Source organism: Eschrichtius robustus, chromosome 1 (assembly GCF_028021215.1).
Source record: "Eschrichtius robustus isolate mEscRob2 chromosome 1, mEscRob2.pri, whole genome shotgun sequence".
In the NCBI taxonomy this organism is placed as follows: domain Eukaryota; kingdom Metazoa; phylum Chordata; class Mammalia; order Artiodactyla; family Eschrichtiidae; genus Eschrichtius; species Eschrichtius robustus.
The window spans coordinates 4300420-4318165 of NC_090824.1; the positions used below are offsets into that span (position 1 = coordinate 4300420).

At 34.1% G+C, this 17746-nt stretch overlaps 13 non-coding genes and 4 pseudogenes across 13 annotated transcripts; all 17 read right to left on the bottom strand.

Annotated features, from left to right (window-relative positions):
- Positions 1–9: 9 nt before the first annotated feature.
- LOC137752523 (small nucleolar RNA SNORD113/SNORD114 family) lies at positions 10–82 on the bottom strand. The gene has a single exon (XR_011071188.1). It is a non-coding gene; the product is annotated as a small nucleolar RNA SNORD113/SNORD114 family (small nucleolar RNA).
- Positions 83–576: 494 nt separating this feature from the next.
- On the bottom strand, positions 577–653 carry LOC137752256 (small nucleolar RNA SNORD113/SNORD114 family; annotated as a pseudogene).
- Positions 654–1535: 882 nt separating this feature from the next.
- LOC137752430 (small nucleolar RNA SNORD113/SNORD114 family) lies at positions 1536–1607 on the bottom strand. Its single transcript, XR_011071179.1, has one exon. It is a non-coding gene; the product is annotated as a small nucleolar RNA SNORD113/SNORD114 family (small nucleolar RNA).
- Positions 1608–2477: 870 nt separating this feature from the next.
- Positions 2478–2549, bottom strand: LOC137752423 (small nucleolar RNA SNORD113/SNORD114 family). The gene has a single exon (XR_011071178.1). It is a non-coding gene; the product is annotated as a small nucleolar RNA SNORD113/SNORD114 family (small nucleolar RNA).
- Positions 2550–2771: 222 nt separating this feature from the next.
- On the bottom strand, positions 2772–2843 carry LOC137752384 (small nucleolar RNA SNORD113/SNORD114 family). Its single transcript, XR_011071173.1, has one exon. It is a non-coding gene; the product is annotated as a small nucleolar RNA SNORD113/SNORD114 family (small nucleolar RNA).
- Positions 2844–4378: 1535 nt separating this feature from the next.
- LOC137752216 (small nucleolar RNA SNORD113/SNORD114 family) lies at positions 4379–4453 on the bottom strand. Its single transcript, XR_011071091.1, has one exon. It is a non-coding gene; the product is annotated as a small nucleolar RNA SNORD113/SNORD114 family (small nucleolar RNA).
- Positions 4454–5336: 883 nt separating this feature from the next.
- On the bottom strand, positions 5337–5435 carry LOC137752516 (small nucleolar RNA SNORD113/SNORD114 family; annotated as a pseudogene).
- An 872-nt stretch (positions 5436–6307) lies between these two features.
- On the bottom strand, positions 6308–6379 carry LOC137752400 (small nucleolar RNA SNORD113/SNORD114 family). Its single transcript, XR_011071175.1, has one exon. It is a non-coding gene; the product is annotated as a small nucleolar RNA SNORD113/SNORD114 family (small nucleolar RNA).
- Positions 6380–7507: 1128 nt separating this feature from the next.
- Positions 7508–7579, bottom strand: LOC137752164 (small nucleolar RNA SNORD113/SNORD114 family). The gene has a single exon (XR_011071069.1). It is a non-coding gene; the product is annotated as a small nucleolar RNA SNORD113/SNORD114 family (small nucleolar RNA).
- Positions 7580–8714: 1135 nt separating this feature from the next.
- On the bottom strand, positions 8715–8784 carry LOC137752561 (small nucleolar RNA SNORD113/SNORD114 family). The gene has a single exon (XR_011071198.1). It is a non-coding gene; the product is annotated as a small nucleolar RNA SNORD113/SNORD114 family (small nucleolar RNA).
- A 1516-nt stretch (positions 8785–10300) lies between these two features.
- On the bottom strand, positions 10301–10375 carry LOC137752239 (small nucleolar RNA SNORD113/SNORD114 family). The gene has a single exon (XR_011071101.1). It is a non-coding gene; the product is annotated as a small nucleolar RNA SNORD113/SNORD114 family (small nucleolar RNA).
- Positions 10376–11215: 840 nt separating this feature from the next.
- Positions 11216–11287, bottom strand: LOC137752230 (small nucleolar RNA SNORD113/SNORD114 family). The gene has a single exon (XR_011071097.1). It is a non-coding gene; the product is annotated as a small nucleolar RNA SNORD113/SNORD114 family (small nucleolar RNA).
- Positions 11288–12189: 902 nt separating this feature from the next.
- Positions 12190–12263, bottom strand: LOC137752340 (small nucleolar RNA SNORD113/SNORD114 family). Its single transcript, XR_011071167.1, has one exon. It is a non-coding gene; the product is annotated as a small nucleolar RNA SNORD113/SNORD114 family (small nucleolar RNA).
- A 1126-nt stretch (positions 12264–13389) lies between these two features.
- Positions 13390–13453, bottom strand: LOC137752278 (small nucleolar RNA SNORD113/SNORD114 family; annotated as a pseudogene).
- Positions 13454–15009: 1556 nt separating this feature from the next.
- LOC137752148 (small nucleolar RNA SNORD113/SNORD114 family) lies at positions 15010–15084 on the bottom strand. Its single transcript, XR_011071063.1, has one exon. It is a non-coding gene; the product is annotated as a small nucleolar RNA SNORD113/SNORD114 family (small nucleolar RNA).
- A 910-nt stretch (positions 15085–15994) lies between these two features.
- LOC137752329 (small nucleolar RNA SNORD113/SNORD114 family) lies at positions 15995–16071 on the bottom strand (annotated as a pseudogene).
- Positions 16072–16948: 877 nt separating this feature from the next.
- Positions 16949–17020, bottom strand: LOC137752415 (small nucleolar RNA SNORD113/SNORD114 family). Its single transcript, XR_011071177.1, has one exon. It is a non-coding gene; the product is annotated as a small nucleolar RNA SNORD113/SNORD114 family (small nucleolar RNA).
- Positions 17021–17746: the final 726 nt, after the last annotated feature.

A 17746-nucleotide genomic window follows, 5' to 3' on the forward strand; every position in this document is an offset into this window, starting at 1 on the left:
GGTATTTTGTTGGACCTCAGTATCTAGACATATATTATTCATTACCCAGACTCATCTGCTACCATTTACCATCACTGGCCCATGAAAGCCCTCTTTCTTTTCATTCTCATAAACATCTGTTTATTGATAAATTCATTGTTAAATACACATAAATAAAAAATAAACTAAAATATTGTCAATATCTATCTCTAAAATCTTTTCCAGAGACTAACTCTGTTTCAAAAACTGACCTCAAGGATACATTTATAGATTAATCAACATAACAGTTCATGTCAATCTGATACTAACATGGCATTTTTCCTTCTTTGATTACATTTCATATTTTGAATAATACGTGAATAACCTTAAACAAACCACTCAAACTGAAACATTGACTATTACTCACATGGTCTTCATACTCCTACAGCACAGGTGAAACCAGAGAGCTTGTGACCACGCAAGATGCTTCAGTCAGCTCCAGTGCGTCTGTTCTGAGGAATATAAAGCAGAGGAGATGATAATAAAATGAGATGCTCTTCCTGACATCTGTCTATAGGATGCCTTCTCGAGTTGAGAATGGACTAGTTTAATTCAATATTGGACCTCAGAGTTCCAGACACGTATTCATCGTATATGACTCATATTGATGATGACCAGAAATCATCATCGATCCAATATTGGTCCTATTTTTCTACATACATTTCTATATCTTTATTGCTTAAATCAAAAATCCACTAATAATTTCAGCAGTACAATTCAAAAAATAAAACAAGAAGAGCCTTGGTGTACACAGAAGTATTGTTACTGTAACATATCTTCCTCGATAATACATTGTTTTCCATATATACATTAATCAATATAATGGTTCGTATATCCATACTCAGCACTGAGATGTGGCTGCCTTCCTTACTTATATTCCACATTTCTTAATAATACAGTAAATTACTTTAATAAAAAAACAGAATTTCAACTGTTACTCACATTAATCTCCATCCTCCTATTATACAGAGGCAACCAGAGCTCCTGTCCTTGGAAGATGCTAAATCAGCTCTACTGCCTTCATTCTGAGTAGTACACAACACAGAAGATGTTAAAAATATTGAGACCTAATAACCACTGATCCTTGTTTTCTGCATTTCGTTTACTCAGTATTTAGGTATTTATTACTTTTTCTTTCTCTCTATACTTTTTATCTTGTTAAAAGAGAAGGCTCAATCTTTAGTCTTAGGCAGAACAATTAAACTGTCTTTACTGATGCATTTCTATCTAAGCTTGGTCAAAGAGATGACCTTCAGCCATTTATTTAACGGGCATCAGTGTTTTCAGTGTTTATTAACAGTATCTTTTGCCAAAACAAATACATTCATATTTGGACAGTGCTTCACCCTATTTTTCCTTATGTTTATTTATATTTGTTTAATGGTCCTATCAGAGATCCATTAATAATAACAAATCTAAGTCTGTGAAATCCATACAAAGATATGATCTATTTATATTCCTGTCATCTCTCTATAGAGACAATTTCACCAGAAGGAAGAGACTACTTATGGTCTGGGTTGGACCTCAGAGTTTCAGACATGTTTTCATCATTCAGGACTCTTCCCATCACGATCATCATTATTGGTCCATCACTGAGTCTCTTTTCTTCCATCATTTCTATATTTGTATTGATTAAATCATTAATTGGTAATAACCCCAAGAATAAGACCCGTCAATACCGCTAACCTCAATTTACAGAATCATTTCCCATTGAGGGTCTATCTCTTCCAATATTCGACCTCAATCCTATCCATTATCAATCATTCAAAAGAATATTTTTATTTATCATTGAACTATGAGTAAGTTTTTGATTAATTTAATACTGTTTAATAACACCGTGAATACCCTCAAACGCATCACCTAATCCAAGACAACAACCTTGCCCATTGTTCACCTTAGTTTCCTTCCTGACACAGGGGTGGTGTGACAAGTGAGCACAGCAGAAGCTGAAATAGCAGGAACATCCATCCTGAAGAATAACAAGCAGACAAGGTGATAAAAATACTGAGATACGCTCTCCATTGATCCAAATATCACACTATTCATTTGCACAGTAATTGAAGCTTTGACTAAATTATGGTAATATTTGTTTCTTTTTCCCTTAATAAATCAAATGTCAATGTTGTAACTGACTCAATCAGTAACCAATACCTGTCACTTTCTATATCACCCAAAGAGGTAACACCCTTATACCACATCTTTCTCAATGGTTATCAGTCTTTTAATGTATTACTATATGATAGTAAGTTTTGCCTAATCACATGTTTTTATAATTGAAAAAGGCTTCACTTTCATCATTTTTTTATTTTACATATTTGTATATTGACTATTTCATTGATTCAATTATAAAAATAGAAAAAATGCATGGTAATAATAACCAAAACAAAGATCTTTGTATATTCCTAACCATTGCCTATAAGGTCACTTCAAACAGGACAATGGACTAGATTCCATTTGCATCAGACCTCAGAGCTCCAGACACGTATTCATTGTACACAGCTCATATGCCACGGATAGTCATCATCAGACCAATATTGCCCATCTTTTTCTACATACATTTCTATTTCTTTATTGTGTAAATCACAAATTCACTAATAATTTTAATCAGTACAATTAAAAAAAAAACAGAACCTTGATGTATAAAGAATTATTCTTACTTTAACACATTAATACAAGAATATAATCTATTTATATTCCTGAAACCTCTCAACAGAAAAAGTTTCATCAGAGGAAATATACTACTTATGTCTGCATTGGACCTCAGAGTTCCAGACATGTTTTCATCGTTTAGGACTCTTCCCGAAACGATCATCATCATTGGTCCATGGTTGAGTCTCTTTTCCTTGTTCAATTCTGTTCATTGACTAATTCAGTAATGCACTCATAATAACTAAAAAAACCCTATTATTCACAAAACCTTAGAAGAGTCATGATATCCCTATTGTGTACATAGATCATTCTCACATCAACGTATCTCTTTTTTTAAATTAGATGCTGTTTTTCACTGACGCAGTAATCAATTAATGTGTCATAAAATTCAATAGTTATCACTGAGCTACACTTGGCCTTCTGTTATTCTATATGGAACATTCAAACAATACAATGAATACACACACAAACAAAAACAAACAAACAAACAGAAATTAACAAAACTGTGACAAGAAATTTGACTACTACTCACATTGGTCTCTGTGCTTCTAACCCAGAGATGCAATCATAAGGTACATCACCACGGAATAATGCTTCATTAGCACGAATGTGTCCATTTTGAACAATATGAAGTACAGTCGATGAGAAAAATAAAGGAAAGAAAATTTATCGTCATTGACTCTTGCATTCTACGTCTCGTTTACCCAGACCTTTAGGAATGTATAGCTTTTTCTAATGTAGACATTGTTTTCTCTTGAAAGAAAGAAAAACCTCATACTTGACACTGACTCAGAAAAACAAAATCGACTTCCAATACTTCAAGTCTACCTGAATCTTAGCCACAGAGGTAACATCTTTCATCCACTGATTTCATAATGGGCACCAGTGTTGGGAATTTCTCTTACTATTTCTTTCCTCACCATTTATGTTCACAATTAGACAATAATATATCTGTTCTTCTTCATCTATTATCTATATCTTTAAAGGTACTCTCACTGATGTATTAATAATTTTAAAACTCAATCTTAGAACTTGAACTTTAAACATTCATAACGTCTGCCCATAGGATGAAATAAACAAAGAAATAGAGTATGAAATGTCTTGGGCCTCAAGGTTCCAGACCTTTTTCATTTGTCATCCATGACTCATCTGCTAATCATCACTGGTTCATTTGAGACCTAGTTTTAGTTCATTCATTTATATATTTGTATCAATTAAATCCTTATTCATTGATAATAATAAAATAAATACATGATTAACAAAAACCAAAGAACAAGACACTCGAATACCCCTGACTTGTCTCTAATTAATACCAAAATAGATTATACCTTTCATTAATAAATATCAATGTTATATATTATCAATAAATCAACATAAGGTTTCATATCATATTTATCATTGGGCCATAGTTAACCTTTTGATGATATCTATTACGTTTGAGAATACAATGAAAACACTTGAACCAATTCCCTAAACCAAGACAGGATCCCACCCGGGTCTCTGTCCCACAGCAACCTGAAAAGGAGAACCTTGATCACAGTGGAGCCTGAACTCACCTTGAGCTTCTATTCTGAAAAGTACCAGAGAAGGTGATGACCGAGATTGAGACTTTCACACCATGGATCGGCAGATTTGTTGATTGATGCTTTCATTGAATCAATTAGCATAACCAGTGAAAACGCATGAAGAGAAAGACCACATTTCTTTTGTATCGGACCTCAGAGTTCCAGACACGTATTATTCGTCATCGATGACTCATGCGCTGGCATTTATCATCATCGATCCAGAAAAGATGACCTTCTCTTCATTCTATATGGTTCACTGATTCATGCGTTAATTCACTAATGCCAATTTTGACACTCTTGGGTTTGCAAAACCCAGCGAGGCCTCGATATCACTCACCTGTGTCTAGAACCATTCTCACGTCATCATATCTCTCTCATATTTATTATCAGGTTTTTGCTTCGTAACAGTTCCTTGTTTATCAGTGGGATAAGGGTGCCCTCCTTTAATTTCCTTTCACCCATTTTGTTAGCACAGTCATTACTTTTAGAGAATCCACCCACCCCCAGACTAGGAACTAGATGATGCTCACATGGGTGTCTGGCTCTTACAACCAAGATGCCATCCTAGGCTGGCACTCGAGGAAGAATCCTCATTTCTGGTCCAGTGCATCCACTCTGAGGAGTATAAAACAAAGCAGAAGATAAAAATGGTGGAGACAATCCACTCATCCCTGCTTCCACATTCACATCGTTATGTAAGCTATCCCTAATGTAGCAGATATGTGAAATCTTATGAAAACGAACCATTTTGATCTTGACACTGCGCTACACGATGAAGACTGTCCATCACTTCTCTTGGCCCCCTCATCCTTACCCTAAGTGGTAACAGTCAGGTACCATTCATTTTTAATTGAAATTCAGGGTGTCTGTGGTACATTAATAGTATTTCTTGGCTCAGCACATATTTCAGTAATTGGAAATTGTTTTACTCCATTCATCTTTATTTTTAATTATATATTTATTTACAGATTCTCACATTTTCCAATTACAATAATAGAATGAATATCCATGAACACAAAGACCACAAATAAGCCCCTCCTTTATTCTTGACATCTGTTTATAGGATGCCTTCTCGAGTTGAGAATGGACTCGATTAATTTAATATTGGACCTCAGAGTTCCTCAGAGTTCCAGAGTTCCAGAATACATTGGTATAGTCACCATATACCACTCATAATGATGACCGGAAATCATCATTGATCCAATATTGTTCCTATTTTCCTACATATATTTCTATTTTTTATTGATTAAATAAAAAATTCACTAATAATGTTAGCAGTACAACTCAAAAAAGAGAAACAAGAAAAGCCTTGATGTATATAGAATAATTTGTACTTAAATATATATCTCTCTTTAATACATTGTTTTCCATATGTGCATTAATCAATATAATAGTTTGTATATCAATACTCAACACTGAAATGTAGCTGCCTTCTTTACTTATATTCCACGTTTCTTAATAATACAGTAAATTACTTTAATAACAAAACAGAGAATTTCAACTGTTACTCACATTAATCTCCATCCTCCTATTATACAGAGGCAACCAGAGCTCCTGTCCTTGGAAGATGCTAAATCATCTCTACTGCCTTCATTCTGAGGAGTACACAACACAGAAGATGATAAAAATATTGAGACCTAATCGCCACTGATCCTTGTTTTCTGCATTTCATTTACTCAGTAGTTAGGTATCATTAGTTTTTCTTTCTCTCTTATCTTAAAAGAAAAAAACTCAATCTTTAGTCTGAGGCAGAACAATTAAACTGTATTTACTGATGCATTTCTATCTAACTTTGGACCAAGAGGTGACCTTCACCCATTTATTTAATGGGCAGCAGTGTTTTCAATGTTTGTTAACAGTATCTTTTGCCAAACAAAACACATTCATATTTGGACAATGTTTCACCTTATTTTTCCTTATGTTTATTTATATTTGCTTAAAGGTTCTAACACAGATCCATTAATAATAACAAATCTAAGTCTGTGAAATCCATACATAGATATGATCTATTTATATTCTTGTCATCTCTCTATAGAAACAGTTTCACCAGAAGGAAGAGACTACTATGGTCTGGGTTGGACCTCAGAGTTTCAGACATGTTTTCATCGTTCAGGACTCTTCCCGTCACGATCATCATCATTGGTCCATCACTGAGTCTCTTTTCTTCCATCATGTCTATATTTGTATTGATTAAATCATTAATTCATTGGTAATAATAAAAATAATATATGGTTCACTAAATATTCCAAGAATAAGACTCTTCAATACCTCTAACCTCAGTTTACAGAATCGTTTCCCACTAAGGGTCCATCTCTTCCAATTTTCAACCTCAATCCTATCCATTACCAATTATTCAAAAGAATATTTCTTATATTTATCATTGAACTATGAGTAAGTTTTTGATTAACTTAATACTTTTTAATAACACCGTGAGTACCCTCAAACGCACCACCAGTCCAAGACAACAACCTTGCCCATTGTTCACCTTAGTTTCCTTCCTGACACAGGGGCGGTGTGACAAGTGAGCACAGCAGAAGCTGAAATAGCAGGAACATCCATCCTGAAGAATAACAAGCAGACAAGGTGATAAAAATACTGAGATACGCTCTCCATTGATCCAAATATCACACTATTCATTTGCACAGTAATTGAAGCTTTGACTAAATTATGGTAATATTTGTTTCTTTTTCCCTTAATAAATCAAATGTCAAAGTTGTAACCGACTCAGTCAGTAACCAATACCTGTCACTTTCTATATCACCCCTAGCCAAAGAGCTGATATACCACTTCTTTCCCAATGGTTACAAGTCTTTTCAATAAATTTTTTTTTAAAGAATTATGGGGTTTTTTTGATGTGGACCATTTTTAAAGTCTTTATTGAATTTGTTCCAATATCGCTTCTGTTTTATGTTTTGTTTTTTTGGCCACGAGGCATGTGGGATCTTAGCTCCCTGACCAGGGATCGAAACCGCACCCACTGCATTGGAAGACGAATTCTTAAGCACTGGACCGCCAGAGAAGTCCCTCAATAAATATTAATGTATTAATATATGATAGTAATTTTTGCCTAACCACATATTTTTATAATTGGAAAAGGCTTCACATTCATCATTTTTTTTTATTTTACCCATCTGTATATTCACTATTTCATTGATTCAGTTATAAAAACAGAAAAAACGCCTGTTCATAATAACCAAAACAAACATCTTTGTGTACTCCTAACCACTGCCTATAAGGTCACTGCAAACAGGAAAATGGACTAGAATCCATTTGCATCGGACCTCAGAGCTCCAGACACGTATTCATCGTACACGACTCATACGCCACCGGTAGTCATCATCGATCCAAATAATTTTATCAGTACAATTAGAAAAACAAGAAGAGCTTTTTTTTTTTTTTTTTTTTACGTGATGATCCACTTATTTATTTATGGCTGTGTTGGGTCTTCGTTTCTGTGCGAGGGCTTTCTCTAGTTACGGCAAGTGGGGGCCACTCTTCATCGCGGTGCGCGGGCCTCTCACTATCGCGGCCTCTCTTGTTGAGGAGCACAGGCTCCAGACGCGCAGGCTCAGTAGTTGTGGCTCACGGGCCTAGTTGCTCTGTGGCATGTGGGATCTTCCCAGACCAGGGCTCGAACCCGTGTCCCCTGCATTGGCAGGCAGACTCTCAACCACTGCGCCACCAGGGAAGCCCAAGAAGAGCTTTGATGTATATAGAATTATTCTTACTTTAATACATCTCTCATTAACACTCTCAGTTTTCCGTATATTCATTAATCAGTATAATGATTCTTATACCAATTCTCAATACTGAGATGCAGCTGCCTTCTTTACTTATAGTTCACATTTCTTAATCATACACTGAATTACTTTAATAAAAAAACAAACTGAGAAAAGAACTTCGACTATTACTCACATTAATCTCCATCCTCCTACTATTCAGAGGCAAGCACAGAGCTCATGCCCATGAAGGATGCTAAATCATCTCTATTGCCTTCATTCTGAGGAGTACAGAACACAGGAGATGATAAAAATATTCAGACCTAATTGCCATTGATCCTTATTTTCCAAATTTCATTTACTCAGTATTTAGGTAGTTATTATTTTTTCTTTCAATACTTTCTATTTTGTTAAAAGAGAAAGCTCAATCTTTAGTCTGAGGCAGAACAATTAAACTGACTCTTACATATGCATTTCTATCCAAACTGGGTCAAATAGGTGACCCTCAGCCATTTATTTAATGGGCATCAGTGTTTTCAATGTTTGTTAACAGTAACTTTTGTCACAAAGTTCCAATTTGGACAGTTTCAACCTACTTTTCCTTATATGCTTATTTATACTTGCTTAATGGTTCCATCACAGATCCATTAATAACAACAAATCTAAGTCTATGAAATCAATATAAGAATATGTTTTCTTTATATTCCTGACATCTCTCTATAGAAATAATTTCAAACAGGGAACAGACTACCTATGATCTGGGTTGGACCTCAGTTTCAGCCATGTTTTCATCGTTCAGGACTCTTCCCATCACGATCATCATCATTGGCCCATGATTGAGTCTCTTTTCTTTGTTCATTTCTATTTGTTTATTGACTAATTCAGTAAGTCACTCATAATCATTTTAAAACCCTATTATTCACAAATCCCAAGAAGAGTCATGATATTGCTATCTATAAATAGACCATTCTCACAGCAATGTACCTCTTTTTAAATTATATGCTGTTACTCATCCATGCGTTAATCACTTAATGTTTCATAAACTTCTGTATCACTGAGCTGCATTGTCCCTCTGTTATCCTATACGGAACTTTCAAATAGTACACTGTATACACACACAGAGGCAAAAAAATCACTGAAACCAAGACAAGAAATGTGACTATTACTCACATTGGTCTCTGTGCTTCTAACACAGAGATGCAATCATTAAGGTGCATCACCATGGAATAACGCTTCGTCAGCGCGAATGTGTCCATTTTGAACAATACGAAGTACAGTCAATGAGAAAAAAAACCAAATTTATTGCCATTGACTCTTGCATTCTACATTTCATTTACCCAGTCATTTAGGAATTTGTAACTTTTTTATAATGCAGACATTGTTTTCTCTTAACAGGAAGAACAACTTCAGACTTGAGATTGACTCAGAACAATAAAATCAACTCTGAATAGTTCAAGTCTATCTGATACTTGGCCAGAGAGGTGATACCCTTGAGCCATCCATTTCATAATGGACATCAATGTTGGCAATTTTTATTAATATTTCTTGCCTCATTATATATGTTCCTAATTAGACAATAATTTACTCTTCTTCTTCATCTATTATCTACATATCTTTAATGGTGCTCTCATTGCTGTATTACTAATTTTTAAACTCGGTCTAAGCACTTGAACTTCTTAACATCCATGCATAGGATGAAATAAACAAAGAAAAAGAGTACGGATTGTGTTGGGCCTCAGCGTTCCAGACCCTTATTTTGCATCATCCATGGTCATGTGTTGATCATCATTGATTCATTTGGGCCCAGGTTTAGTTCATTTATTTATATATTTGTATCAATTAAATCATCACTTCACTTATAATAATAAAATAAATACTTGAATAACAAAAACCAAAGAACCAGCCATTGGCTATCCCTGACTTGTCTCTAATACCAACATAGATTATACCATTCATTAATAAATATGAATGTTATATATTATCAGTTAATCAACATAAGGTCTCATATGATATTTATCATTGGGCCATAGTTAACTTTTTGATTATATTTACTACTTTCAAAGAATACAATGAAAACACTTAAACCAACTCCCCAAACCAAGACAGGAACCTTGGCTATAGCTCACCTGGGTCTCTGTCCCATAGCAACCTGAAAAGGAGAACCTTGATCAAAATGGAGGCTGAACTCACCTTGAGCTTCTATTCTGAAAAGTACCAAACAGAGAAGGTGATGACCGAGATTGAGACTTTCACACCATGGATCGGCGGATTTGTTGACTGATGCTTTCATTGGCTCAATTAGCATAACCAATGAAAACGCATGAAGAGAAAGACCACATTTCTTTTGTATTGGACCTCAGCGTTCCAGACACATATTGTTCGTCATCGATGACTCATACGCTGGCATTTATCATCATCGATCCAGAAGAGATGACTTTCTCTTCATTCATTCTATATCATTTATTGGTTAATTCATTAATTCACTAATTACAACTTTAAAACAATATGATTCACGAAACACCAAGAAGTCCTTGTTATTCCTGATATGTATCTTGAGTCATTCTCAAATCAATGTATCTTTGTTATTAATTATACAACTTTTCATAAATGCTTTAATCACTGTGATTCTATTAATCACATATTTGTTACAAGGACACATTGGACTTTCTGGAATATTTTTAATTCTTTTGGTTAATACAATGAAGACCCTTAACAAAACATCCAAACCAAGGAAAGAATTTGCTTATTACTCACATAGATCTCTGGGATCCTAAAACACAGATCCTATCCTAAGGCTGTCGATCAAGGAAAGGTCCGTAAATCAGGTCCACTGTGTCGCTTCTGAGGAGAAGAGGGAAGAACAGATGATAAAGATGGTTGAGACATTCTCTCCACTGATCATTGATTGCTTTTACCTTTCATTTAATCAGTCCTTAGGCAATCATTAATTTGGTGTGAATATTCATTTCTCTTAAGAAAATGAACAAGTTTGACCCTTGACCAGATTATGAACATTATGTAAGACTTTTATTCCCTTAGAAAACAGTTAAGAGTCATATACCATTCACATATTTATATAATGGCCAATGCTTCATGCATTCATCTTTACTGATTTATATAATTATTTATAGATTCTCTCATTTATCCAATTATAGTAATAGATGAAAATGCATGCACATAAGGATCAAATCAAGATCTCAGTATATTCCTGACATCTGTCTATAGAATACCTTCAAATAATGAAAATGTACCAGATTAATTTTATTGGGTCTCAGAGTTCCAGACCCACACTCATCATATATGACTCATACGCTGCCAGTAGTCATCATTAATCCAGTACTGTATCTGTTTTTCCTCATTCCTTTCCACACCATTTATTGATCAATTCATAATTCAGTAATTATAATTTTAAAAATGGTTATTCATCGGAACCACCGAAGAGCTTAGAAATCTCTAATATATATTTAGAATCATTCTCATGTCAACATCTTTCATTAATAACTCTCATTTTTCATTTTATGAATGAATCAATATAATACTTCATATTAATCCCATATTTCACACTGGGCTATTTGGATTTCATTGATTATATTTCACAACTTACAATAATACAGTCAAGAGACTTAAATAAAATATTGAAACTAAGATCAAAATTTGTCTATTACTCACATGGTCTCCACAGTCCTAACACGTGAATGCAACCAGAGCTCTCAGGACCATAGAAGAATCCTTCAACCAGCTTAAGCGCTCCCATTCTAAGGAGTACAGAGCAGAAAGGATGATAAAAAATTTCAGACTTTATCTCCATTGAGCCTTGTTATCCACATTTCATTTACTCATTTAAGCATTCATTAATTTTTCATAGTGTAGTATTTTTTTCTCTTAACAAGAGAAAACCTTAAACTTGAGACTGACCCAGAACAATAATGCTGACTCTTACTTATCAGTGTCTGTATGATCCTTTCAGCAAAAGGGCAAGACACTTATTCATTTATTGCTTAAAGGGCATGAATGTTTTCTATTTTATTAATAATATTTCTTGCCTGACCACATATGATCCGGGTGGACAATGCTTCACCTTCTCCTTTTCATCTTTTTTTTACATTTTTTCAGGGCTCAATTACTGATTTATTATTATTAATACATTTAACCCCAAAAATGGTATATGATGTTTGTACTTTCCTAACATCGACCCATGGGGTCATTTATAACAGAACATTGGCTAGATTTTGCATTGTGTGGAATCAGGGTTACAGACACATGGTACTCACCATATATGACTCCTATGCCTCCAGTCATCATCAGTGGTCCAGGAGGGGCTCTTTTCTCCAGTATCATTTACATCTGTTTATTGATTAATTCACTATTATTTAAATGACTTCCCTGGTGGTCCAGGGGTTAAGACTCCATGCTGCCAATGCAGGGGGCCCGGGTTTCATCCCTGGGCAGGGAACTAGATACCACATGCTACAACTAAGAGCTCACATGCCGCAACTAAAGACCCTGCATGCCACAACTAAAGATCCTGAATGCTGCAACTAAGACCCGGCATAGCCAAATAAATAAATAAATATTTAAAAATAAATAAATAAGTAAACATAAGTCACACAAATAAATCATGAGTAAGACCCTTAAATATCCCTAACATCCATCTAAACCATCATCTCCCCTGACACTCAACTCTTTCATTAACTGAACTCAGTTTTTCATATATGGATTAATCATCATATTCCTTCATATCAATGATATTTGACTTTGGCAAGTTTGGACTTCTATTATATTTAATACTTTTTAACAATACAATAAGTGTCTTTTTAAAAATACTGCTCAATCCAAGACAAGAACACTGACTACTACTCACATTGTTCCCCTTCCTCCTAACACACAGATGCAACCACAGGGCTCCTGACCATGCAAGATGCTTAGATCAGCTCAAGGGCATCCATTCTGAGGAGTACAGGGCAGAGCAAATGATAAAAAACTGAGAACTAATCTCCATTGATCCTATCTTCTGCACTTCATTTTTCAGTGGTTTAGACAATCATTAATTTGGAGTACATTTATTTCAATTTCTCTTAAGAAAATGAACTTAAAACTTGACGCTGACCGAGAAAATGAGCAGTGATTATTACTACAATTGTCCATATTTCTCTTAGTCAAAGATTTTTCATGTACCATTTATTTCTCTTTGGACTTCACTGTGTTCAAGTTTACTAATATTGTTTCTTCTATCACCACATATGTTTACAATTGGACAATATTTCACTGCCTTCATCTTTATTTATTTATATGCTTGTTTATTGTTTATTTGATTAACCCAATTATAAAATATAAAGAAACTGCATAAACATAAAGACCAAAAACAAGTCCCTTGTATATATCAGACAAATGTCTCTAGAATCAACTCAAATAGGACAATGGACTAGATTCTATTTGCATCGGACATCAGACTTCCAGTCATCGTACACAACTCATACGCCACCAGTAGTCATCATCGATCCAATATTGTCCCTCTTTTTATTCACTCATTTCTACATGCTTTATTGACTAATTCAGAAAATCAATCATAATAATTTAAAACAGTTTATTCACAAAACCCAAGAAGAGTCATGATATCCTTATTCTGTAAATAATTCATTCTCACAGCAGAGTATCTTTCTTAAAAATAATGATGCCATTTTTCAACTATGCAGTAATCAATTAATGTTTCATAAAATTCAATATATATCACTGAGCTACAGTTGGCCTTCTTTTATTCTGTATGGAACTTTCAAATAAAACAGTGAATAAATGCACAGGAAAAAAAAATCACTGAAACTGAGACAAGAAATTTGACTATTATTCACATTGGTTCCTGTGAATCTAACACAGCGATGCAATCATAAGGTGCATGACCATGGAATAATGCTTAATCAGCTCAAATGTGTCCATTTTCAGAAGTACAATGCACAGTGGCTGTTTAAAAAGAAAAGGAAAATTTATTGCGATTGATTCTTGCTTTCTAGATTTATAGTACTCAAATCATTAGGAATTTATAACTTTTTCATAATTTAGAGAATTTTTCTATGAACAAAAAGAACCTCAAACTTGAGAATGACACAGATCAATAAAACTGACACTTAATCATCACATCTGTATGATGCTTGGCCAAAGAGGTGACGCCATTGATCCATTCATTTCCTAATGGGCATCAGTGCTGGCAATTTTCATTACTATTTCTTGGCTGACAATATATTTTCATAGGTACATAATAATTGACCTTTTCTTCTTAAGCTATTATTTATATATCTTTAATGGTTAATTATTTATCCATTAATAATACTAAATCAAAATCTATTAACCCAAACTAAGAGCATGACTTTATATATTTCAATCATCTGTCCATAGGACAAAATCAATGTAGAAAATAGAGTGTGTACACTTCTTGGCCCTCAGGCTTCCAGATACTTATGGTTCCTTGCCCATGCCTCATCCTCTACCCAACTTCATCTTTGGTCCCCTTGGGTCCAATTTTAGTTCATTCATTGGTACATCTCTATCAATTAAATCATTATATCATTAATACTAATGAAAGAAAAACATGAATACCCAAAACCCAAGAACCAGACCAGCGAATATCCCTAACTTCTCTCCAATCATTATCACCATACATGAGATCTCCTTGGTTAATGAATTTCCAGGTTCTAGATTATCACTTCATCAGCATAAGCTCTCATGGTTATTTTTCAACAGGCCATCATCAACCCTTTGATATATGTCGATTATGCTTGAAAATACAATGAAAACACTTAAACCAATTCCCCAAACCAAGAGAGGAACACTGGCCATGACTCACCTGGGTCTCTGTCCCATAGCAACCAGAAAAGGAGAGCCTTGATCACAGTGGAGGCTGAAATCACCTTGAGCTGCTATTCTGAAAAGTACCAAACAGAGAAGGTGATGACCGAGATTGAGACTTTCTCTCCTTTGATCCGCAGATTTGCTGATTGATGCTTTCATTGGCTTAATTAGCATAACCAATGAACATGCATGAAGAGAAAGACCACATTTCTTTTGCATTGGACCTCAGAGTTCGAGACATGTATTATTCATCATCGATGACTCATACGCCGGCATTTATCATCATTGATCCAGAAAAGATGAATGTCTCTTCATTCTATATTGTTAATTGATTAGTTCATTGATTCACTAATTATAATCTATAACTCCATGAGTCACAAAACCCAATAAGGCCTTGATAGATACCACTAACATGTCTCTAGAAAGATACTCACATCATTATATCTCTTTCATATTTATGATCAGTTTTTCAAATCTGCATTAATCAATATAATGCTTCATATTAATCTCTTTATTATCAATAGGATAAAAATGGCCTTCTTTAATTATACTTCAAATATTTTATTAATACAGTAAATATGTTAGACAAACCACCCAACCCAAGACTACAAACTTGATTCTGCTCACACTGTTCTCTTGGCTCCTAAAACAAAGATGCCATCCTAGGCTGGTGCTCAGGGAAGAATCTTTCTTTCAGGTCCAGTGTGTCCACTCTGAGGAGTATAAAGCAAAGCAGATGATAAAAATGGTGCAGACACTCTCCACTTTCCCTTACTTCAACATTCACACAGATATTTAGGCAATCATTAATTTAGTGTATGTATTAAGTCTGTTTAAAACGAACCACTTCAATCTTGCCACTGAGCCAGAATATGAAGGTTGTCTACAAATTATCCTGTCTACCTCATTCTTACCCTAAGTGGTAATGGTCATGGACCATTCATTACTAATTGAACTTCAGGGTTTCCATGATATATTAATAATATTTCTTGTCTCACCACATATTTTGGTAATTGGAAAGTGTTTTACTCCATTCATCGTTAGTTTTAATTATATATTTATTTATAGATTCTCATATTATCCAATTATAATAATAGAATGAAATGTATGAACACAAAGACGAAAAACAAGCCCCTCATTTATTCCTAACATTTGTCTATAGGACACCTTCTCAAGTTGAGAATGGACAAGCTTAATTTAATATTGGACCTCAGAGTTCCAGACATGTATTCATCGTATACAGCTCATATTGATGATGACCAGAAATCATCATCGATCCAGTACTGTTCTTCTTTCTACATACATTTCTATTTCTTTATTGATTAAATTAAAAACTCACTAATAATTTTAGCAGTACAATTCAAAAAACCCAGGAAGACCCCTGATGTACATAGAATTATTCTCAGTTTAATACATCTCACACTAACAGTCTCAGTTTTCCATATATGCATTAATCAATATGATGGTTTGTATATCCATACTCAACACTGAGATACAGCTGCCTTCTTTATTTATATTCCACATTCCAAACAATACAGTGAATTACTTTAATAAAAAAACAAACTGAAAAAAGAACTTCAACTATTACTCACATTAATCTTCATCCTCCTATTATACAGAAGCAACCACAGAGCTCATGCCCATGGAAGATGCTAAATGATGCATTCATTCTGGGGAGTATAGAACATGAAAGATAATAAAAATATTGAGACCTAATCACCACTGATCCTTGTTTTCTACATTTCATTTAGTCAGTATTTCGATATTTATTATTTTTTCTTATTCTATTTTTTGTCTTGTTAAAAGAAAAAACACAACCATTTGGCTAAAGCAGAACAATTAAACTGATGCCTACTTATGCATTTCTATCTAATCTTGGTCAAATAAGTGATCCTCACCATTTATTTAATGGGCATCAGTGTTTTCAATGTTTATTAACCGTATCTTTTGCCTCACGAAATATGTTCAATTTGGACCATGCTTCACCCTATTTTTTCCTTATATGTTAATTTATATTTGCTTAATGGTTCCATCACAGATCCATTAATACTAACAAATCTAAATCCATGAAATCAATACAAGAATATGATCTTTAAATATTCCTGACCTCTTCTACAAAAGCAATTTCAAAGAGGGAGAGACTACTTATGTTCTGGGTTGGACCTCAGAGTTTCAGACATGTTTTCATCGTTCAGGACTCTTCCCGAAACGATCATCATCATTGGTCCATGACTGAGTCTCTTCTCTTCGTTCATTTGTATATTTGCATTGATTAAATCATTAATTAATTGGTAATAATCCCAAGAATAAGACCCTTCAATATCCCTAATTCTCAGTTTACAGAATCATTTCCCATTAGGGGTCCATCTCTTGCATTATTCAACCTCAATCATGCCCACCATCAATTATTCAAAATAACATTTCTTCTCAGATTTATCATTGAACTATGAGTAATTTTTGATTAATTTAATACTTTTTAATAACACCATGACTACCCTCAAACACATCACCTAATGCAAGAACACCAACCTTGCCTGTTATTTACCTTAGTTCCTTTCTGACACAGAAGCAGCAGGACAACTGAGCACAGCAGAAGCTGAAGTAGTGGGAACATCTGTCCTGAAGAGTAACAAGGTGATAAAAATATTCAGATTTACCCATTTATTTATTTATTTATTTATTTATGTATTTATTCTCCATTTATCCAATATTCCGCTATTCATTTGCACAGTAATTTAGTCATTTACTAAATTATGGTAATTATTTATTTGTTTTTTCCTTAATGAATCAAATGTCAAAGTGGTTACTGACTCAGTCAGTAACTAATACCTATCATTTTCTGTATCACTCTTAACCAAAGAGATAACATCTTTATATCACTTTTTACCTAAAAACGTCTTTTCAATATATATTAATGTATTTGTATATAATAGTAATTTTTGACTAACCACATAT